This window comes from Taudactylus pleione, unplaced genomic scaffold, assembly GCF_031769625.1.
Source record: "Taudactylus pleione unplaced genomic scaffold, aTauple2 ptg000214l, whole genome shotgun sequence".
Classification (NCBI taxonomy): Eukaryota; Metazoa; Chordata; class Amphibia; order Anura; family Myobatrachidae; genus Taudactylus; species Taudactylus pleione.
This window is the reverse complement of record NW_028284616.1, coordinates 8,998,468-9,020,259: the sequence shown is the minus strand read 5'-3', so window position 1 is coordinate 9,020,259 and position 21,792 is coordinate 8,998,468.

Below are 21,792 nucleotides of genomic sequence, written 5' to 3'. Positions count from 1 at the left end.
GCAGAGTTTGCTCATAACAATTCATATCATTCTTCTACAGGTCAAACCCCATTTTTTATAGTCTTCGGTCTCCATCCCAGGGTACCAGAATTACAAAATTTACCAGTTGTCGATGTACCAGCAGTAGCCTCTACACTACAGAAACTTTCTCAAATCAGGACTCAAGTTCATGTTGCATTACGGAAAGCCTTGGATCGATACAAAGTTGGGGCGGACAAGAAAAGAAGAGCAGTGCCCAACATGAAGGGCGATCTTGTATGGCTGTCTACTCGTAATCTTCGTCTCAAGGTTCCATCTATGAAGTTGCTCCTTGCTTTATTGGTCCATTTCCCATCATTCAAGTGATTAAACCAGTAGCATACAGATTGAAACTTCAAGCCTATCTCAAGATACATAACTCTTTTCACATCTCTCTGTTGAAACCTCTCATCCTGAATTGTTTGTGCAAGGTTCTGCCTCGTCCTCCCAAAGTCCGTACTGAGAGGGGTGTGGAGTTCAAAGTCAAACAAATCCTGGACTCTCATTTTCACTTTGGTCATCTCCAATATTTGCTGGATTGGAAGGGTTATGGGCCCGAAGAACGTTGTTGGGTAAAAGCAGGGGATGTCCATTCTCCCCGATTGGTGCTCAAATTCCATTCAGAAAATCCTGAAATACCCAATAGGTGTCCAGGAGCCACTCCTAAAGGAGGGGGTACTGTCACGATCAAGGCTGAGGGGCTGCCGAGATCGCGGTCCTTACCGCTCCAGGCGCTCTGGCGCGGGGCATCCAGCGGGGGTGCAGGGTCCTGGAGAACGGCGCTGGGTACAGGGAGTCTTTACAGACTGAAGCTTCCATTTGGAGACAGGTGAGAGGGGATGTGACTGGCAGCGCTTCCGAACTGTGACCACTAGGCGCAGCCATCTTGGATCCGGGTCACATGTCCATTTTGGGCCAATCAGCTTGCAGCTTGGGCTGGAGTGCTGACAACCAATCCTGCACTACCTGAGGGTACTAAAGGGCTGTCAAGAGGCTCTTTAGTTGCCAGTGCAACATCTATCACAGCTTATGCTGTGAGCTAGTTCTCTGCGCTCCCTTGGCTCTGTATTCCACAGTACCAGTGTGTTCCAGTACCAGTGTGTTCCAGTACAAGTGTGTTCCAGTGCCAATGCTTCCCAGCACCTCTGTCTCGTAGCCTACTTCCAGTCTAGCTCCTGGTCGCCAGCTGCTCCCGGCACTCACCATCTACTGTACGCCCGGCTGACCCCGGTTCGCCATTCATGAGTTACACCCCGAAAAGACCAGCTGCCTTCCAGTACCAAAAAGCAACCCTTCAAACCCCTTCCAACTCCACTCCGCATCCAGGTTCGCTCCAAGCCGTGACATACACTATGTAGCCAAAAGTGATTGGACACTGACAGCAAATTGATCAATGATATTTTATTGACGTCAGTACTTTGTAGGTCCACCACGTGCAGTGATTACTGCAGATACCCTTTTTGGCAAACTGTCCACAAGTTCCTGGACAACAGCATGTGGTATGTTTTGCCATTCTGCCTTAAGTACAGTGCCCAACACTGAAGAAATTTGAGTCGACCTACAATGCACCAGTCGCTCCTATTCGTCCCAGCTGTTCCCAATGGGGTTAAGACATGGACTCTGAACTGGCCGGTTCATCCGGGTTACCGAATTTTCTGTATACTAGTCCAGTGTCGCCCTGGAAACATGACAGGTGGCATTGTCATCCTAATAAAAACGTTTGTTGTTTCCCTAGAACTGCAAGTGCATGGCCTCCCTACAAAGTGTTCTTGTCAAAACCGCCACATTAGTGGTCATTTGGAACTTGTGTGCAATAGTGTGCATGGTATGCATATCACTTGCGCGGAGGTGTCCAATTACATTTGTCTACATAGTGTATATATATATATATATATATATATATATATATATATAAAAATAAGAACCTAGATTAGTGGTGGATATAGCTCCAAATGTAGCAGTGCTCCAAGATGGTCAAGCCACAAAGGCCAAATGGTCAAATATTTAATCAAACAATCAGAAATTAAAATGGAAATCTGCTCCATTCTGGACACCCCCGTCTATTCTCTACTACTGAAAAGAAAGAGGAATGGTCAGGTTCTTTCTGTAGAGGGAAGTATATGATTTAACAGCATTAAGCATATGGCATATGAGTTTCGGAGTGCCTATAGTATTAGCTATGGTATATAACAGTATGGAGTAAAAATAGGAAGGATGAACCTTGCTCCATAGTGTAGAAAGCTTTGGGCACTTTACCAAATGTGATGCAGGTAGCCTTCTTCACCACTGAACTACCACAGTTGATTAGATAAACAAAATATCACTCAATTCTCCAATGTACAAGATACTAAATTAAATTTATTTTAGCAGCATTTATCTATTATAAACACACGTGGAGCAAGAGGCTATATTAGATTGGCTTCAGGGTCTGCCCATACCACATTTCCAAGTCAATTCATAGGGATCTTTAGTTTGTGAGCCTGAAGAAGAAACAATCTATATATATATTAGAGGTCTATAAAGCCATTAATAGAGGCACAACATAATGAGTTTTACACAGAATTTGGGGTAAAGACATAATCCTAGAACAGTTTATTAGAAAAAGGGTGCAGTTAAAAATATTGTATTAATCCTGTACCTGGATGTGAAATTGGACTTCCCAGGAGAGGAGTAATGTCAGCAAGGAACAAATCCCTTCCCTAATCCAATGTGAAAAGAAGAAAGTCTCCAAAGGCAGGATTATTCCAGGTAGGAATGAGAGAAAATGGGATTAAAGAAATACAGTACCATATTTTCAATGAGTATGCTGTTATCTGGGGATCTACCGTATGTTTTGTTATGTTTGTTTACTGACAATTCTTCTTTGTTTGCTGTGCAAGTTAAGTTTCTCATGTCCTGTACTTGTCAATATATCTTTGCGAAGGTATTTTTCTCTGTACTGTAGACTTGGGATCAACAGCCTAGAGACTTCATGTTAACCGATCTCTGAATAATAATTTATCTTTCCTTTGCTATTATTAAAGAAACCTTTAATCATTCAACATTCGAATACGTATCTAGTGGCAAATTTAAACAACACATTATACCATTTAGTGTGTATGATAGGTGTAACGCAAATGTGCTGAGGGCATGGTTGAGAGGTATTACTTATTAATTGGGTGCTTTCTAGGTTAAGCCAGAGGTTCCCAACTCCGCCATTACAGTCCATGTTTTAAAGATATTCATGTTAGAGCACAGGTGACTTCATTAGTACCTTAGTTAATTTGATTAACTATCTGGACTCAAGCATAGATATCCTTAAAACCCGGACTGTAATGGCAGACTTTGTGAATGTCTGGTTTAAGCAATAACCTGAAAAATGTTTGTGGGACAGCTCATTCCTTTAGTGGGGTGGGGAATTAGGAGTAATCGGAGAGTGACATTTAGGAAAACCTGGTTTAGGCTTAGTAGATCATTATAGTAATTAACGAATACCTGTGCGCTTGGTGATGTCAGTTTACGAAACTTGCTCATGGGAACATGTACACTATTGACCCGAGTATTGTGTCAAAGGTATTTATTAAGAATACAAACAGGTGTATAAATAAATAGCAGATAACATCTAGGTTCTCAGGAAAGTCACAATGCTACCTTATCCCTACTGTATCTGCAGTATGTGAAACTTGCAAATGGAAGGGGCAGGGGGAAAGATATGAGGATATGTTTATTACAGTCAGAGTTCACCTTCCTAATAGGAATGTTGTAATTATCCAGGGGTTGGGTATTAGACCAATGCTCATTTGTTATATAAAAAATGTTCAGTCATTAAATGAATAAGTGTAAGATACTGTACATAGTTCTGGGGTGTTGCGCTCTGGAGGGGCGGCATCCCGTGCCCTCCAATCCGAAAACTTACCCCTTCCTTCTGAAGTTTGCTTCCTTTTCCGCTGCACGACATCTCATGGATGGATGATTGGATCGCTCTCTATTTCTTGCCGGATACAACATCAGCAGCGGGGCAGCTTGAGCCCCACGCTCCCGTAAGGTCACCTGGATCTCCACCGTCCACCGTCACTATCAGGTGGCTCTACTCTCTAGGGAGGAGATTGGTCCGTATGGGGATGGTCCGGGTGCGTGCCTAGTTAAGCCCTCCATGTGGATGATCACTGCAGACTGGATGACTTGTGCCTCACGCGGGAGACCAGAAGCGGAATTGAGGGGTATGCTGGGAAATGTAGTTGATTCCGTCCAACACGTAGAGGCTAATGTTGCGTTCTTCAGGGACATATGTCACATTTTTTAAATAGGGACATAAGATAGTGCACCTGTAAAAGGACCATGACTTCATGGGGAAGGGCCAGGGAAGAGATAGGGAAGAGAGCCAGGAGATGCTGGGGATAAAAGAAAAGGAAGCTATAGTACAAGTGAGAATGATAATAAACAGGAATATTGACAGGCCCAAACAGTGCCCTCTGCGGTGCCCTATGCCACCCTAGTTACGGCCCTTTATAAGACAACAAATTTGTCCCAAACAAACAACTGCAGGCATGATGCTCTTTAAACATTTGCATGTAGAGGTTGACAAGGCTCTGGGAAAAGCTGCTATATAGAATTCTAGTATAGAATTAAAGATTTTGAACTATAAAAAATAATTAAATCTGTTTCTCTGGCATACCAGCATCTAGGGGCCTATTCATCATCACTTAATTTCTACAAAAACAGGTGAAAATTAACATTTTCACCTGCAATTGTAGAAATTAAGTATTCGGTCCATTCATCAAGGAGGTAAAGCAGGAGATATCACAGATATACACTGCATAGCTTCCTCTCTCGGAATGGCCCACTGTCCACATATACTAGTATGGGGACAGAATTCATCAAGCTCCGAAAACACAATATTTTCTGAGCTTGAGTGCAAGAGCATTTGCCATCTACAGAAGGTGAGTGTTCCAGCTTCGGCAGGAGCGTTTCAAGAGAGGAGTGCTTAGAATGACCATGAAGTTTGGTGCTGGAAGACAAGTCAATTGCACCTTTATTGTCACATGTAATGCTGGCAGCGTCTTTTTGACTAAAATAAACTAATGGTGCGTACATACGGTACGATTAAAATGCACGATATGAACAATAACGATATCGACCATATCGTTATCATTCATATCATGCATTTTTTGGTGCCTCCAACCCACTAATGACCTGCGATGCGCGGACATGTATGGACAATAACGATATCATCCATCAACCGTGCAAGCAAGCCAACCTGGTCGATATCGACCAGGTTACTATAGGGACCCGCGATTGTTGATCGCGAGTCGTTGGCCATCGTTGCTGGGTTTGTGGTATGCTGGATGATCGATATCGATCATCCAGCACACCCGAGCGATTGTTCAAAGATATCGTTATCATTGACGATCGTCCCGTGTGTATGCACCATAACATCAGCCTTATTTAGCAACGAGTTTATAACTCAAAACTAGTGATAAATATCACTTTTTATGATAAATGGTGCCTCAGCAAATCAGCTCCCATCTGTCATTTTTCTAACAGTTGACAGTTGGGAGCTGATTGGCTGGAGCACCATTTATCATAAAAAGTGATATTTATCACTAGTTTTGAGTTATAAACTCGTTGATAAATGAGGCTGTAAGGGGTCTATTTACTAAACTGTGTTAGGAGATAAAGTGAACGTTGATAAGGTGCCAGCCAAACAGCTCCTAACTGTCATTTTTCAAACACAGCCTGTGAGATGACAGTTAGGAGCTGATTGGCTGGTACCTTACCTCCATTCACTTTTATTTCCTAACACAGCTTAGTAAATAGACCTCAAAGTCTAGTTGGTACAATAGTAAATCATGTATAGCAGATATAACAATGACCATACATAATGTACTGTACTTTGCAACAGGCAAGAAGATCTCTCCATAGTCAATGCCAGATTTCTGGGTGTAACCCCTGGTAACAAGTAGCGTAATAATCTCTTGTTAACTACACCCCAAACGCTGCCAAACATTGCCGGCCAGGACTCACTGGCAGTTGGTGTGGTTCCCCTATTTGAATTTTGGACTGTGATGCAGCCCCACCGCTAGAGCTGCCAATGGTTATGAAATAACATTTTAGTAGAACCTTTCCTAGGACAAAATTCAAACTATCCTCAGAATTTCCAGAAAATACAACATTTCAGATACATTCTTTTCTGGGCAAGACAACCTTTTGTCACCTAAGAGTACTAACCTATGCCTCTTTAGTCAAACCTTGTAAAGTTGACAATTATCATCATCATAATAGGAGTCAGAAGCGATAACAGCAATAACATACAACCATTAAACGTATCAGAAAAAACAAAAGAATAGTTTCAGCATAAGCTATTGTGGGATGCGGTTAAGACCCCGACAACCGGGATGCCGTCTGTCGGACCCTGGCATCGGAGTCCCGATCGCCGAGACAACACCAGCTCTGAAATCCCGACATGACTCAGGATTCCGACACCAGGATCCCGGCAGACGGCATGCCGTTCGTAAGGACACCTGGAAAGGTAAGTATCAACCGCGGGGAGGGAAGTGTTAGGTTTAGACAGCCAAGGGGGATTTAGGGTTAGGCTGCAGGAAGGGAGAGGTTAGGGTAAGGCTCTGGGCAGGGGGAGTTAGGTTCAGGCACCACCAGGGGGCGTTAGGGTTAGGCACTTAGGGGGGGTGGTTAGGCACTAAGGGGGAGGGATAGGCACTAAGGGGAAGGGTTAGGTTTAGGCATTTACCGGGAGGGTCAGGGTGTGGGCTACGGAGGATTAATATAAGGGTGCAGAAAAGGAGGCTTAGGGTTAGAGGGTAAATAGGACAGGGGAACATTTCTTACCATTCCCCTGTCAGTATTTGAACCATCGGGATGCCGCTGTAGGTGTGCTGACAGCCGGCATCCCGTCCATCGGTATTTCATACCGATTCCGCTATAACAATATTAGAAAAAAAAAACATGCTGTAAAGTACAACATGAACTAATATATAGACCTGATTAAGGAGGGGAGGACACGAGACAGGACACACCAATATTCAAGGGGGACGAGGAACAAACAGAGCCGAGCAAGCAAAGGGGAAACATGCGAGTGTAGCGGGAGGAGAAATGAGGAGGAAATAAATTAGGATTGGCCAGTATGAAAGCATACATGAGCAAAATAGGTATGATAACTGCTGTAAACCAGAATTAGTTTGCTCTGGGTTTCACATATACTTCATAACAGTATTGTCAGAATTATTTATGCCAGCCCTAGAATATTGACTCAGAACACACTTCAAAGTCCCACCCTGGGCTCATTTATATATGCTCTAATTTGTTTTATCCAGAAATTATGTATTGTTAAATGTGGTAATTAATTTAATGTACTCTGGATAAGTTGAAGTCTAGCTGGCTGGAAAAGCTCACAATACAACAGTAAGCTATAATTACTCAGAGTTTATATCTAGATTTTGGATACTTACCAGGATAAATTCAGATAAAGGTAGGCATTTCACAGAATAGGTAACTCAGGAAATATGTAAAGTTCTAGAAGTCAGACAGAAAAGTCACTTTCTGTAACAACAGCAAGTTTAGGTGAAAGTAACAATTGGTGTCTTAAATTATAAAATTGCCACTAGAAGTGAAAAAATTGGCCAGATGAATTGTCTATACCTTTAATGTCCATACGATTGTCCACTAACAGGGATATTGGATAGCTCTCATGGAAATAGTGATTGGGAGACCTATGTAATACTGGGTCTGATTCAGGTTTATTTGGGAATAGAGTAAGAAATACTGTAGCAAGTAACTTTGCATCTGGACAAACCATGCTGCAAATACATACACTTTTTTTGCATGTGGGGTAAATATTGGCTGCTTAAGCATGTAGCCCACAAATACTGGACAGTTTTATTTTTATACTGCTATTTAGATGTCAGTTTGGACTAGGGGTGAGCGGGTTCGGATTTCTGAAATCCGAACCCCCCCGAGCCCCCACGATCCGAGGCCGATCCGAGTCAGGCTCGACTTTTCCCACCTGACTCGGATCTGAAATCGAGGCAAAACGTCATCATCCCGCCTTCCAGGTCTCGTGGGTTTTGGATTCTATATAAGGTACCCGCGTCGGCGCCATTTTCTCACTCGGCTGTGGACAGTGAAGAGGGAGGGTGGGAGTTAGGGCTGGCTGGGCTGTGTAGTGTAGTGTAGTCTAGTGCAGAGTAGTGTTGTGCTGTGCTGTGCTGTGCTGTGCTGTGCTGCGCTGTGCTGCTGTTGTCCATAGGGGCTGTGTCCACTACTTCAAAGTCCATAGGGGCTGGCTGTGTTGTGCTGTGCTGCTGTTGTTAATAGGGGCTGTGTCCACTACTTCAAAGTCCATAGGGGCTGGCTGGACTGTGTTGTGCAGTCAGTTGTCCATAGGGGCTGTGTCCACTCCAAAGTCCTGTGCAGTGTCCCAGTCCTAAAGGGGTGCTGTAGTGTTGTCCAGGGGGTGCTCTGTCCATCAGGGGTGCTCCCCCCAAGTGCTAAAAAAAAAAATATTTTTTCTGTGTTTGTGAATTGTGTGCGCAGTAGCCGCACGTGCATCAACAAAGTAGTGCCAAGCGTGCGCCTGCGTCATAAGTAAAGGGCCGGCTGGCTTGACCGTTAAAGGGTGCTGTAACCCCCAAAGTACACTCCAGTCCAAACCAAATAAAAAAATATTTTCTGTGTTTGTGAATTGTGTGCGCAGTAGCAGCACGTGCATCAACAAAGTAGTGCCAAGCGTGCGCCTGTGTCATAAGTAATAGGGCCGGGTGGCTTGACCGTTAAAGGGTGCTGTAACCCCCAAAGTACACTCCAAACCAAATAAAAAAATATTTTCTTTGTTTGTGAATTGTGTGCGCAGTAGCCGCACGTGCATCAACAAAGTAGTGCCAAGCGTGCGCCTGTGTCATAAGTAAAGGGCCGGCTGGCTGGACCGTGAAAGGGTGCTGTAACCCCCAAAGTACACTCCAAACCAAATAAAAAAATATTTTCTGTGTTTGTGAATTGTGTGCGCAGTAGCCGCACGTGCATCAACAAAGTAGTGCCAAGCGTGCGCCTGTGTCATAAGTAAAAGGCTGGCTGGCTTGACCGTTAAAGGGTGCTGTAACCCCCAAAGTACACTCCAAACCAAATAAAAAAATATTTTCTGTGTTTGTGAATTGTGTGCGCAGTAGCCGCACATGCATCAACAAAGTAGTGCCAAGCGTGCGCCTGTGTCATAAGTAAAAAGCCGGCTGGCTTGACCGTTAAAGGGTGCTGTAACCCCCAAAGTACACTCCACACCAAATAAATAAATATTTTCTGTGTTTGTGAATTGTGTGCACTGTGGCTGCACGTGCATCAACAAAGGAGCAGCGCCAACCATGCGCCTGTGTCCCATAAGTAAAGAGCCGGCTGGCTCATTTCTTAAAGGGTGGTGTAACCCACAAAGTGCACTACTCTCCAGCAAAAATAAAAAAATATTTTCTGTGTTTGTGTGCGCCTTAGCCGCACGTATATATCAATATAACATAAATGGAGGACCAAACTTTCTCCGATAAAAATAAAATAGGGAAAGATCAAGAACCACTTCCTCCTAGTGCTGTTGCTGCTGCTGGGAGTTGTTCATCATCCCAGAGAGGAAGTAGGAACATCACTACTTTTACTAAACAATTGACCCTCCAACAGTCCCTAGCGATGAGGATGAAGTACGACAGCAGTCATCCTGAAGCAAAATGTATAACTGAGGCCTTGACTGCTATGTTGATGTTAGACGTGCGTCCGGTATCCGCCATTGGTGCAGTTGGATTTAGACAATTGATGGAGGTAGTGTGTCCCCGGTTCCAAATCCCGTCTAGATTCCACCTGCATCCTCAAAGCAGCAGCGACAAGCGTGCGTCTGTCTGTTAAAGGGTGGTGTAACCCTCAAAGTGCGCTCCACAAACAATAAAAAAATTCTGCTTTTTTTTTCTCTTTGTGAAATGTGTGGGCTGTAGCCGCACCTGCATCCTTAAAGCAGCAGCGACAAATGTGCATCTGTCTGTTAAAGGGTGGTGTAACCCTCAAAGTGCGCTCCACAAACAATAAAAAAATTCTTTTTTTTTCTGTCTTTGTGAATTGTGTGGGCTGTAGCCGCACTTGCATCCTCAAAGCAGCAGCGACAAGCGTGCGTCTGTCTGTTAAAGGGTGGTGTAACCCTCAAAGTGCGCTCCACAAACAATAAAAATATTCTTCTTTTTTTTCTGTCTTTGTGAAATGTGTGGGCTGTAGCCGCACTTGCATCCTCAAAGCAGCAGCGACAAGCGTGCGTCTGTCTGTTAAAGGATTACATCGGTGACAGCATCCAAGTAGGCATGTCAGACAGTCCGTACCTGTACTGGCAGGAAAAAGAAGCAATTTGGAGGTCCCTGTACAAACTGGCTCTATTTTACCTGAGTTGCCCCCCCTCCAGTGTGTACTCCGAAAGAGTGTTAAGTGCAGCCGGGAACCTTGTCAGCGAAAGGCGTAGGAGGTTGCTTCCACAAAATGTGGAGAAGATGATGTTCATAAAATGAATTATCAACTCTTCCAGAGAGACCAGCCTCCAGAACGTACAGAGGGACCTGTGGTTGTGGATTCCAGCGGGGACGAATTAATACTCTGTGAGGATGAGGATGTACACAACACTGAAGAGGGTGAGGAATCGGTGGATGAGGAGGATGAGGACGACATCTTGCCTCCTTAGAGCCAGTTTGTGCAGGGACAGATTAAATGCCAGCTTGTTTTGTGGGGGCCCAAACGAACCAATCATTTCAGCCACAGTCGTGTGGCAGACCCTGGCGCTGAAATGTTTGGTTTGTTAAAGTGTGCATGTCCTGTTTATACAACATAAGGGTGGGTGGGAGGGCCCAAGGACAATTCCATCTTGCACCTCTTTTTTTTCTTTGAATTATGTACTGTTTGGGGCCTAGTTTTTCAAACTGCCATCCTGTCTGCCACTGCAGTGTCACTCCTAGATGGACCACGTGTTTGTGCCGCCCACTCGTATCTCTTAGCATAGTCATCCAGCTACCTTGGTGCAACCTTTTGGATATAAAAACACTATTGTGAGGTGTTCAGAATAGACTGAAAATGAGTGGAAATTAAGGTTATTGAGGTTAATAATAGCATAGGAGCAGAAAAACCAACAAATTCTGTGATTTTAGCTGTTTTTATGCTTTTTTTTTTTTTAAAAATACAGTTCCAAAACACAAAACCCAGAACCCAAAACACGGAAGGGTGGTTTTGGCAAAACCAATCTAGATCCAAAACACGAAGAAAGATCCAGATCCAAAACCAAAACACAAAACACGAAAAGTGGCCGGTGCACACCCCTAGTTTGGACACCCGCCTCCCAAATCTAACGCTCTCTGAACATTTTAAATTTGTCCCGCCTGCAGTGCAGCATGGTTTTACCAAGATACAGTTACTTGCTATATCTTACTCTATTCCCAAGTCTGAATCAGGCCCACTATCATTTACTATCATCTTGATCAGTTAATTTCTCGATCTTAATCTGCAACAGACTATTTATCTTATTCTAGACTACTGTGAGGCACTAATGTGTCACATCTTTCCACGTCTGTGAGACTGATTAATGAAAAGGAACCTAATCAGCTGTGTGGTCCCATAAAGCCTGGAAACTGCCTGTACATCAAGGTCAACTGAAGCCAGAGTAGATTTGACCATAAGAATGCTCCAAACAAGGCAGTCAAGTGTCAAGTATTACTTGGACCCATGCATATCTCAGCTCTTCACACAGACAAGGCTCCTGTACCAGGAATGTGAAATATTGTCATCCCAAATGCCTGTTTGAGCACTGAGGATTTGACTTCTTCTCAGTGGTTAAACTGGTAAACCGGAAAGGATTGTGTGTTTTGTGCAGAAGGACACACACTGCAGGTGGTAAGACATATAAAGCCCACATCTACCTACCTAAGCCATTGTGATCCTAGAAAAAAGAAGCCAAATACCATACATCTTTAGTGCTTTCTATGATTTCTCCATGTATGATTATGCTCTCAATAGCTTATAACGAGAGATGTGCGAGGACCCCCATGTTTTGTTTTATGCAAACCACCCCCAAGTGTTTTGGTTTGGTTTTGGTTTTGAATTACTATAAAATTAATGAAAACAGATAAAATCATGTCATTTGATTTTGAACCTGTTTACATTCAATCCAAAGCCCAAGATGCAGGTTTTATATCCAAGTTGCGAACTTATGGGGAGACCCGAGCCGGGACTCGCTTCTACTCAAGACCCCAAAAGTGATCCGAGCCGGGACCCATTTCGACTCGGAACCCCAAAGTTCGGGTGTGTTCACTTTTCAGCATAACCGAACTGCTCATCTCTATTTATAACCACTGTGTCAATAAGTACAATACATAACCCATCTAACTGCTACACTAAAACAATAAATATAAATTATTATAATTTGTAATTTGATACACATGGTAAATAGGTTTTTTTACTTTTTGTGGAGTCAGTACAAATCGGTGGCTACCCAAATATCCATCAGAAAGTTGTTACTTGGGATACACCATTATTACCATCAGACACACTCACGCTTTGCCCTCTGGGAGGATCAGAAATTATAAACATATATCATTCACTGGGAACAAGGATTGTCTTTTTGGCTAACTCCAGATCATGGTCAATACCACACTACTGCAAAGTTAAACATGTTTAAAGTGATATTAGAAATGGTCTGTAAAGAAACTGCATATTCTCATTCCATTATCAGTCTTGAGCTTCAAGAAATTATGACTGCTTTTTGCACAATTGAATGGCATTAGATTTCCTACTGTCTAGCAGAGGAAGGATTGGAGCAGTTATAATAACTAACGAATGTTTTACTTTCCAGTAATAATTCTAAAGAGATTTTTGATCATGCGGAACAGAACACATCAGAAATGCATTTGAAATGATGGCGTCTAATTGCATGGCTTGGAACATTAGGTTCTCCAATATTATAGGGTATCATGGTTTTTGCATGTTATGTTGTAAGGTTATACTTGCCTATTGCTTTCTTAAAGTGTTGCTTACAGTACATATGAAATTTATAAACTCAGCAAGCTCATCCTTATACTAATAATTAGGCAGCCATGGTTATGTAGAAGGAAAAAGTGAATAGTGAAACACCAATAAAGGAACACATTGTAGTATAATATAGTAAAGATCAGGTGGAATTATCTATATTAATGTTTCTATTCTTTTTAGGTGAAAAGCAGACAATAGCCAGATTATTTTTGTTATGTGTATTTTTTTTAAGAAAGAGCATTTTACTGAAATGTTAAACATATGCTCAGGGGTACTGTAGGGTGCAGTAAGTAAGGGGGTGATAACAGAATAATGACTTTCATCATTTGTGAACAGTTTACATTATCAGTTAAATATATGTTAGAGGCATACAAGTATATCAAATCAGTATTATGAAGAAACACAATCTATAACAAAAATTATATTGAAATGAAAAGAGTGTAATGTAACAGGGTTACCGCTATAACCAGTGAAGAAGGAAAAAGGGGACACTACAATTTGAATGTTGAATAATTAATTATGACGCATCTGTACTCCAAGAAGATACTGCAAGTACACTATGTAGACAAAAGTGATTGGACACTGACAGCAAATAGATCAACGATATTTTATTGACGTCAGTACTTTGTAGGTCCACCACGTGCAGTGATTACTGCAGACACCCTTTTTGGCAAACTGTCCACAAGTTCCTGGACAACAGCATGTGGTATGTTTTGCCATTCTGCCTTAAGTACAGTGACCAACACTGAAGAAATTTGAGTCGGCCTAGAACGCACCAGTCGCTCCTATTTGTCCCAGCTGTTCCCAATGGGGTTAAGATCTGGACTCTGAGCTGGCCAGTTCATCTGGGTTACTGAATTTTCTGTATACTAGTCCAGTGTCGCCCTGGACACATGACAGGTGGCATTGTCGTCCTGATAAAAACGTTTGTTGTTTCCATAGAACTGCAGGTGCATGGGCCTCCCTACAAAGTGTTCTTGTGTAACTGCCACATTATTGGCCATTTGGAACTTGTGTGCAATGGGAAGCATTTCGCTTGCGCGGGGGTGTCTAATTACTTTTGTCTACATAGTGTATATATATATATATATATATATATAGATGATACTGGATCAGAACCTCTATATACCCCTGCCTATACCTTCTAATATCCAACCTATAAACCTCTAAGGATGACTCTAATTTGCGTACGCAGTCATACAGTAAATAAAGACTTAAGACCTGGACTCTGTGGTTCCAAAGCACAAGTATTACACGCTATTGATCCAGACACAATTCGGCGCAAAGGAATTATACAGACCCAAGTACAGTATACATACGCAGCGCTTTCTGGTCCAGATGTTAGGCATCAGCAAGAAACCCCTCGTCCCTCAGCGTTCAGCAAGAAGACTAAAAACCCAGTGCTGGAGCACACATATTTATACCCCCCAGAATAGACAGGACAATAGAGAAGTTTGCTGCTTATGCCATTGGTTCCCATGGGGGAAGCATCTGTTACAGAGCGTTTAACAGGCTGGTTCAAATAGACTCACCCAGCCTCTAACAACTGGGGGTCTCTGCCCTCCCGCCCCCATGCAACATCCTAACAGTTGTTCATTTTATACATTTTGTTGCTTGAAGTCTCTGCGGTCCATAAGTTGAGAATGCATGATGCGATCTCCACACCGATAATACCGGAATTCTGTTGAAAGAGTACGTATCAATACGAAACCAAACACGGCTTTCTTAGCATGTATAAAACCTTAGTTATCAAATATCTTTATTTCACAGCATTTATACTAACTGAACCAACTTAACTCTTATACCTTAAAGCTTATTAAACCTTTTATGTGGATATGTAATGTGTGAGTATGCGGGGTTTGATATAAAGACGCTAGTTACCTTGGGGCAGATGCGTGCGCATGAAGCTAATAAAACAGTGTTTTCATACAAGGTCTTATGCATTCGCTAATATGCAACTAGTTAACAGCACAATTGTGCGTATTAATGTGTGTATAAGGATTGGTGCACTTAAATCTCACTTACTAAGTGAACACCTAGCAGTGTTGAATGCTGAGCCTTATAGTTCCACATGCCCCTTCTCTCAGCAGCCCCCACCTTTCCCAGGCTCAAAAGAAAAGCCCTTTTATTCTCCCAGACTCTTGTGTGGATGCAAATTAGCCCAGCTACAAGACCCAAACCTAATATAACACTCTTGGCTTTGAAGTTATTTCATTGCAGGAAGCCTGCTAATGTAAGGTGTGTATTCTAGCCGGGCCACCTGGAGTGAGAGCAGACATTATCCAGGAAGCTTATCTACACAAGCTAGTTGTCACGTGGCCATTTGCTCTGTTCAGCTAATGCAATCCAATTTTGACATACTGTAAAGCCATTTCTGAAATATATCCTTTATAATACGTAAAGTCATGAAATGGGCTTTTGGTGAATCGCCATAACTTATGGCGATGGTCACAGGTGCATTCGCATGATGCTAATAGTATTATCGCCACATGTACTAAAGTTTGAGTTTATCTAAAATGGCGCTTAGGTGGCCATTTTGCAAAATATATATATAAACCTAGATTAGTGATGGATGTAGCTCCAAATGTAACAGTGCTCCAAGATGGTCAAGCCACAAAAGGCGAATGGTCGAATATTTAATCAAACAATCAGAAATTAAAATGGAAATCTGATCCATTCTGGACACCCCTCGTCTATTCTCTACTACTGAAAAGAAAGAGGAATGGTCAGGTTCTTTCTGTAGAGGGAAGTACAGTCAGGTCCATAAATATTGGGACAGAATTTTCATATTTTGGCCTCTATTCACTACCACAATGGTTTTGAAATGAAACAAACAAGATGTGCTTTAACTGCAGACTTTCAGATTTAATTTGAGGGTAATTACATCCAAATCAGGTGAACGGTGTAGGAATTACAACAGTTTCAATATGTGCCTCCCACTTTTTAAGGGGCCAAAAGTAATGAGACTATCAACTCAAAAGCTATTTCATGGACAGGTGTGGGCTATTCCCTCGTTATTTCATTATCAATTAAGCAGGTAAAAGGTCTGGAGTTGATTCTAGGTGTGACATTTGCATTTGGAATCAGTTGCTGTCAACTCTCAATATGAATTCCAAAGAGCTGTCACTATCAGTGAAGCAAGCTATCATTAGGCTGAAAAATCAAAACAAACCCATCAGAGAGATAGCAAAAACATTAGGTGTGGCCAAATCAACTGTTTGGAACATTCTTAAAAAGAAAGAAGGCACCGGAGAGCTCAGCAACACCAAAAGACCCGGAAGACCATGGTAAACAACTGTGGTGGATGACAAAAGAATTATTTCCCTGGTGAAGAAAAACCCCTTCACAACAGTTGGCCTAATCAAGAACACTCTCCAGGAGGTAGATGTATATGTGTCAAAGTCAACAATCAAGAGAAGACTTCACAAGAGTGAATATAGAGGGTTCACCACAAGATGCAAACCATTGGTGAGACACAAAAACAGGAAGACCAGATTAGAGTTTGCCAAACAACATCTAAAAAAGCCATTACAGTTCTGGAACAACATCCTATGGACAGATGAGACAAAGATCAACTTGTACCAGAGTGATGGGAAGAGAAGAGAAGGAAAGGAACTGCTCATGATCCCAAACATACCACCTAATCAGTGAAGCATGGTGGTGGTAGTGTCATGGCGTGGGCATGTATGGCTGCCAATGGAACTGGTTCCCTTGTATTTATTGATGATGTGACTGCTGACAAAAGCAGCAGAATGAATTCTGAAGTGTGTCGGGCAATATTATATGCTCATATTCAGTCAAATGCTTCAGAACTCATTGGACGGCGCTTCACAGTGCAGATGGACAATGACCCAAAGCATACTGCAAAAGAAACCAAAGAGTTTTTTAAGGCTAAAAAGTGGAATGTTATGCAATGGCCAAGTCAATCCCATGATCTGAATCCGATTGAGCATGCATTTCACTTGATGAAGACAAAACTGAAGGGAAAATGCCCCAAGAACAAGCAGGAACTGAAGACATGTGCAGTAGAGGCCTGGCAGAGCATCACCAGGGATGAAACCCAGCGTCTGGTGATGTCTATGCATTCCAGACTTCAGGCTGTAATTGCCTGCAAAGGATTTGCAACAAAGTATTAAAAAGTGAATGTTAGATTTAGGATTGTTTAGTTTGTCCCATTACTTTTGGCCCCTTAAAAAGTGGGAGGCACATATAGAAACCGTTGTAATTCCTACACCGTTCACCTGATTTGGATGTAATTACCCTCAAATTAAATCTGAAAGTCTGCAGTTAAAGCACATCTTGTTTGTTTCATTTCAAAGCCATTGTGGTGGTGAATAGAGGCCAAAATATGAAAATTCTGTCAATGTCCCAATATTTATGGACCTGACTGTATATGATTTAACAGCATTAAGCATATGGCAAATGAGTTTCGGAGTGCCTAGAGTATTAGCTATGGTATGTAACAGTATGGAGTAATACTAGGAAGGATGAACCTTGCTCCATACTGTAGAAAGCATCGGGCACTTTACCAAATGTGATGCAGGTAACCTTCTTCACCACTGAACTACCACAGTTGATTAGATAAACAAAATATCACTCAATGAATTCTCAAATGTACAAGATACTAAATTAAATTTATTTTAGCAGCATTTATCTATTATAAACACACATGGAGCAAGAGGCTATATTAGATTGGCTTCAGGGTCTGCTCATATCACATTTCCAAGTCAATTCATAGGGATCTTTAGTTTGTGAGCCTGAAGAAAGAAACAATCTATATATATATATTAGAGGTCTATAAAGCCATTAATAGAGGCACAACATAATGAGTCTTACACAGAATTTGGGGTAAAGGCATGATCCTAGAACAGTTTATTAGAAAAAGGGTGCAGTTAAAATATTGTAATAATTCTGTGCCTGGATGTGAAATTGGACTTCCCAGGAGAGGAGTAATGTCAGCGAGGGACAAATCCCTTCCCTAATCCAATGTGAAAAGAAGAATGTCTCCAAAGGCAGGATTATTCCAGGTAGGAATGAGAGAAAATGGGATTAAAGAAATACAGTACCATATTTTCAATGAGTATGCTGTTATCTGGGGATCTACTGTATGTTTTGTTATGTTTTTCTTCTGACAATTCTTCTTTGTTTGCTGTCAAGTTAAGTTTCACATGTCCTGTACTTGTCAATATATCTTTGCGAAGGTATTTTTCTCTGCACTGTAGACTTGGGATCAACAGCCTAGAGACTTCATGTTAACTGATCTCTGAATAATAATTTATCTTTCCTTTGCTATTATTAAAGAAACCTTTAATCATTCAACATTCGAATACGTATCTAGTGGCAAATTTAAACAACACATTATACCATTTAGTGTGTATGATAAGTGTAACGCAAATGTGCTGAGGGTATGGTTGAGAGGTATTACTTATTAATTGGGGGCTTTCTAGGTTAAGCCAGAGGTTCCCAACTCCGCCATTACAGTCCATGTTTTAAAGATATTCATGTTTGAGCACAGGTGACTTCATTAGTACCTTAGTTAATTTGATTAACTATCTGGACTCAAGCATAGATATCCTTAAAACCTGGACTGTAATGGCAGACTTTGTGAATGTCTGGTTTAAGCAATAACCTGAAAAATGTTTGTGGGACAGCTCATTCCTTTAGTGGGGTGGGGAATTAGGAGTAATCGGAGAGTGACATTTAGGAAAACCTGGTTTAGGCTTAGTAGATCATTATAGTAATTAACGAATACCTGCGCTTGGTGATGTCAGTTTAGGAAACTTGCTCATGGGAACATGTACACTATTGACTCGAGTATTGTGTCAAAGGTATTTATTAAGAATACAAACAGGTGTATAAATAGCAGATAAAATCTAGGTTCTCAGGAAAGTCACAAAGCTACCTTATCCCTACTGTATCTGCAGTATGTGAAACTTGCAAATGGAAGGGGCGGGGGGAAAGATATGAGGATATGTGGTGTCGAAGCTGGATAATTTGCTGAGACAAGATCATCTTAAAATTAGATCAAAACGACGCCATCTTGCGAATGGCCGCAAGACACCATCTTGAAAATGAGATCTGCAAGACGCCATTTTGCGAATGGCCGCCCAGGGTCATTTTAGCTAAACTCACACTTAAGTACATATGGCGATGCTATTATTAGCATCAGGCGATCGCATATTTTACCATACCACATAAACACAGTAATATACACAGTTGCGCTGTTAACATGTCGCACATTAGCGAATGCATAATACCCCGCATGCGAACGCTGCTTATTAGTTTCGTGCGTACGCATCTGCCCCAAGTTAACTAGCGTCTTTTCCCAAACTCCTAACACTTACACACTGCACATTCATGTAAAAGGTTCCATAGTTTAGGGGTAAAAGATTCAAGTTTTATTCATTTAGTATTAATGCTGTGAAATAAAGGCTATTTGGTATCTAAGGTTTAATACATGATAAGTAAGCCGTGTTTGGTGTTATACTGACCTGCACTTTCTCAACAGCTTCCCGGTATCATCGGTGTGAAGATCGCAACATGCATTCTCAACTTATGGACCGTAGAAAGTTAAAGCACCAAAATGTACTTTGTAAAACCAACAGCCTAGATTTGCAGGAAAACGGCGGGAAAACGGAGACGACAAGCTGTCGGAGGCTGGTCTGTGTTCATTTCAATCAACCTGTTATATGTCCTGTAACAGAAGCACCGTGATTGGGAACTAATGGGATCGCAACGAACCTCTCTATTGTATAGTCTATTACTGTAAGGGTATAAATATGTGTGTTCTGACCCCAGTCTTCAGTCTTCATGCTGATGCTGTTGATGGAGGTTTCTTGTTGATGCCGGAATCTGGTCCCAGAGCGCGTGCGTATGTATAACTGTATCTTGGGTCTGTATAATTTCTTTGCGCTAAATTGTACTTAGATCACAGCGTGTAACTACCTGTACTTTGCTTGAATAATACTTTGTGCTTTGGAAACACATGTTCAAGGTGTGAAGTCTTTATTTTACTGTATGACTGCGTACGCAAATAGCGTAAATTTTAGAAGGTATAGGCAGGTTTTTAGAAGGTATAGGCAGGAGCATATAGAGGTTTTAATTCAGCATCTTTAGTGGATTACAGTCAGAGTTCACCTTCCTAACCGGAAGGTTGTAATTATCCAAGGGTTGGGTATTAGACCAATGCTCGTTTGTTATGTAAAAAACGTTCAGTCATTCAATGAATAAGTGTAAGATACTGTATTTAGTTCTGGGGTGTTGCTCTCTGGAAGGGCGGCGTCCCGTGCCCTCCGGTCTGACAACTTACCCTTTCCTTCTGAAGTTTCTTCCTTCTCCGCTGCGTAGCTTCTGATGGATGGATGATTGGACGCTCTCTATTTCTTGCCGGATATACCATCAGCGGCGGGGCAGCTTGAGTCCCATGCTCCCATAAGGTCACGTGGTCCTCCGCCGTCCACCGTCACTATCAGGTGGCTCTTCTCTCCTGGGAGGAGACTGGTCCGTATGGGGATGGTCTGGGGTGCGTGCCAAGTTACGCCCTCCATTTGGATGATCACTGCAGACTGGATGACTTGTGTCTCATGGGGGAGACCAGAAGCGGAATTGAGGGGTATGCTGGGAAATGTAATTGATTGCATCCAACACGTAGGGACTAAAGTTGCCTTCTTCAGGGACATATGTCACATAGGCCACACGGAGGGCGTAACTAGGCACGCACCCGGACCATCCCCATGAGCAAGTTTCCTAAACTGACATCACCAAGCGCAGGTATTCGTTAATTACTATATTCATGTTGGGCAATAGGGGAATTGGGATACACCCCTGAATACCAGCAGCTTCTATATTAGATCAACTGTTCGCAGGCTCTTAAGACCACCCATTAGTAGATCATTAGGTTGTTTGCTCTCAAAGCATTTGCGGGCAATTATCATCAGTGTAAATTTCAAAGGAGGCGCTTGCAATAGTGGCACAGAGATTTATATGGCTAAGAAGCTGTGTTTTTTAATAAATCAGACTCTATTGGACTATTGAAGGTGAAGGATCTCACCCACTCCTGACTTGCACTCTTTTATTTAAAAGTGGGAAATGACAAAGATGCAGGCAGTAGTACGTCAGAGTGGAAGCAATCGGGAAGCCGACTGCCTATATACCGGCAGCCGGCTTCCCGACTGTCTTATCCCGGCAAGGGTGAAATGCCGGGTGTCTAGATGTAGACGCCGGCATTTCCCCAACGCCGGGAGACCGGCGCCCGGCATCCCGATCGTAGTGATGCCGGGCGCAGCGAGAGGATAGCCACGGGGGGGTGGGTTAGATTTAGGGCTCCCGGGGGGACTTAGGGTTAGGCACCCCCCCGGGAGGGTTAGGGTTAGGCTAGGGGGAGGGAGTGTTAGGGTTAGGCACCCCCGGGGGGGACTTAGGGTTAGGCACCCCCCTGGGGGACTTAGGTTTAGGTAGCGGGGAAGGGGGTGGTTAGGGTTAGGCACTTAGAGGGGGGATTAGGGTTAGGCACTTGGGGGGGGAAGTTAGGGTTAGGCACCCCTAAGGAGGGTTAGTGTTAGGGGGGTTAGGTTAGGTTAGTGGATACTTACCTATCCACGATCGGGATTTCCAGCGCTGTCGGGCTTCCGCTGCATCGCACTCTGCTCCTGTCGGGCTGCCGCTGACGGGAGTCGGTATATCATACCAATTCCCATCAGAGCACTTGGAGTTTGCAGAGATAATGGAATGGAAGAGGAAAGCTACTGAGCCATC